Source organism: Ixodes scapularis, unplaced genomic scaffold (genome assembly GCF_016920785.2).
Source record: "Ixodes scapularis isolate PalLabHiFi unplaced genomic scaffold, ASM1692078v2 PGA_scaffold1__304_contigs__length_218370807, whole genome shotgun sequence".
Taxonomy (NCBI): domain Eukaryota; kingdom Metazoa; phylum Arthropoda; class Arachnida; order Ixodida; family Ixodidae; genus Ixodes; species Ixodes scapularis.
The window spans coordinates 168657231-168660102 of NW_024609846.1; positions in this window are offsets into that span (position 1 = coordinate 168657231).

A 2872-nucleotide genomic window follows, 5' to 3' on the forward strand; every position below is an offset into this window, starting at 1 on the left:
TATTTAGCATGTTCGCCATAAATCGCTACCTGTGTCAGTCCTGGGCCCGTTTTCTCGAACGCGAACCGTGGTCTAAAGTTAACTATTGTCCTTAGAAGGGGGAATTCTAAATCACGTGACTTGGAGAGCAGGGGCGCCGAGGGAGGAGCAGTACCTAGAAGCAAAATGGCCGTGCCGTCGCTCAACGAGGGCTAATAATTCTTCTTGGTTCTGCTGAACATTCATATCGATCCGGCTGTTATTTTAATGACGCACCATCAAGCTATTAGCACGTCAAGCAAAGTGGTAGTTCAGAGGGACTACTAAACTAAGCGACGGCAGCATTCCGCGAACGCATCACTCTTCACCAGTCCGGGATCCAAGACATATGACGGTACATAAGCCTTGCAAGTGTTTTTATGGTGAGTAAAAAAATGTTTTGCGAACGAGTGTTGGTATATATTCTAACACGTTTAATTTGTTACACTATGCATGCCAACTCGTGAGCAGCGATTACTTTGCGGAGAACGGGGGTTATCCACGATAAAGTCTTCGTTCCTGGTGAACAGCTGGGACAATGTACTGTTTTATTATTTTTTTTTTTTCGTAGTGCGCCGACAGTATGCCGACAGCATCGAGGTTTCTACATATCCCCGGTGGCCAGCGACTCAACGGTGACGAGGAGCTTAGCTTCTCTCGTCACCGGTGGATCGGTTGGGCAAATGGAACAGAGGGCAAGCAGTTGAGATCAGCGGGAATCGCAGAAACGTGCGTTGCAAGGAACAAAAACGAGATTACAGCACCGGCGTTGCCAGACTGGAAGGAACACGGAAAAGTTATGGGTTGTTTATGGCGAAACATATTGAAGGAGATGTTTTTTTAGATTTTCGAATATTCGTCGACAAACTGTGGCATAGTAGCTAAAATTTCTTCGTGCCATCGGAAGCAAATAAATTGGTCTTCAAGTACAGCACTACTATATTTTGACTTAAAATACCAAACTAGATCGGTGACAACCAGCAGAAAAAGAGGATAAACAAAATGACTGGCTTGTTTCACCGATAGATGGCGCATCTTATTGCCCAATCAAAAATAATTATTGTTGTTCTATATCCAGCCGTTTATTACAGTACCTAGGTACTTTTTACTTCCTAGGCACCGTGCACTGTTAGCAAAAATAACACGCCCAGACGTGTAAACCGTTGTCCCATAGCGGACACGTCGAAACGTGTTCGTTTTACACGGAGCCATCTGTGTTTTTCGTCTACACATGAGGTGCTGTGTAAAGTTAACACGCTACACCGTGTTTGCCTTCCGAGAAGCACGGTTCAACGTGTTCCTTATGAAACATGGCGGCGAGCAGCCGAGAACAGGCGAGGGACGAGCCCAGCCAGCCGCGCCTTTCAGCCGAACTGAAAGCATACAGGACGCGTTCGTTCTCGTTCGATGTCTTTTATGCACAGTAAACAGTCTCCGAGCGGCGGACGTAGCTACGTGCAAAGGTACCTACGTGCATCGTCGGCGGTCGGTGGCGTCGGCAGCTACGACAAAACCGCTAGACAAAAACAAAAACAAAAAAAAACGAATATTGAACTTACATGGATAAATAGCTCAAGCAAACTCTTGTAATTGGGCGGTAACTGGCGCCACCTAGTGCGATTTCTAGCAACCAATGAAAAAAAAAGCAGGAGTCGGTTAATACGGGTTAATACGCTGGGAACTATCACGAGTAGACTGCTATTCTCATACATCACAGACAACACGAGCACCACGTAGAACACAGCAGGACACATACACAAACACAACACCAACACTACGCCCGACACTTCCTACTAACAACGGACTCTCCCCGCGGCGTATATATGCTTGACATGTACGGGTGAGCTCTTTGGTCGCTGATCGTTACCGATTTATAGAAGAAGACACAAAACACGGCACAATGGACAGCCGTATGTAAGAACTGTTTGCATTTAAAAAGTATGGAGGCAAAATCTGTAAAATTAGTCCTTTGCGAAAAACAACGATGTACTAACAATAAATCTTAAACCAGCCATGAAAAAGTTCAAATTTTTGTTATTTTCATGCTCGACCAGTGTTATGAGCAGTCCGACTCGCTTGAATCAGATGGAAAAACAAATGATTGGGATTTTATCAGTACGTATTCAATAATCAATCGAAATTATACTTGCGCAAGGCATTTTTTATATATATTATTGTGAAGGACATCCGCCCAACACTTCACTTCCGCTAGTTGTAGTACGCGTTCGGGAGCAGACGCCTTCACTTTTGGGGCATTTTGATGCAGATTGTTGTCGTATGTCGTGTTGGTGTTGAGCGAAGCGGTGAGGCTTGGGAGTTTGTGACCGGTGTTATTCGTGATCATTAATGTGGCGCTGATGCGTTTTTCTTTTTTGTTTTGTTTTTTTAATATTTCTATATAGCCACATTGAAAATTCACGAGCCCGTGGCACTGCATTATGCTAAAATCGCGAGCTCCTTCTCTGTTGACGTCGTTTTTCTGGTAGCACTCGTGGATACTGCAAGCGTTTAAACAGTGCACAGTCTCGCCTACATCCGCGGTGACGTACTCGACCTGTTGAAACTTATTGCTTGCGTCATTTTGGAGTACGCAAGGCAATTATCTCGCTGCTCTGGTTTCGGTTATAAAAGCAAGGCAAAACGCTCGTAGTTCCCGCCCTCAGTACACGTTGGACATCTTCCACACTTTGACACTGGATAACTGGATGAACGAGGATTTACATTTACTTCAGAGGTCACACTCGCCGCTTCCTCACCGTCGAGCAGCAGGATCAGCTGGCAACAAGCCGCGTATGAAAGGCTCGAGCATCAACAGCCCAAGTGCACTCGGTGCCGATGCGGGCGATGCGGGTTT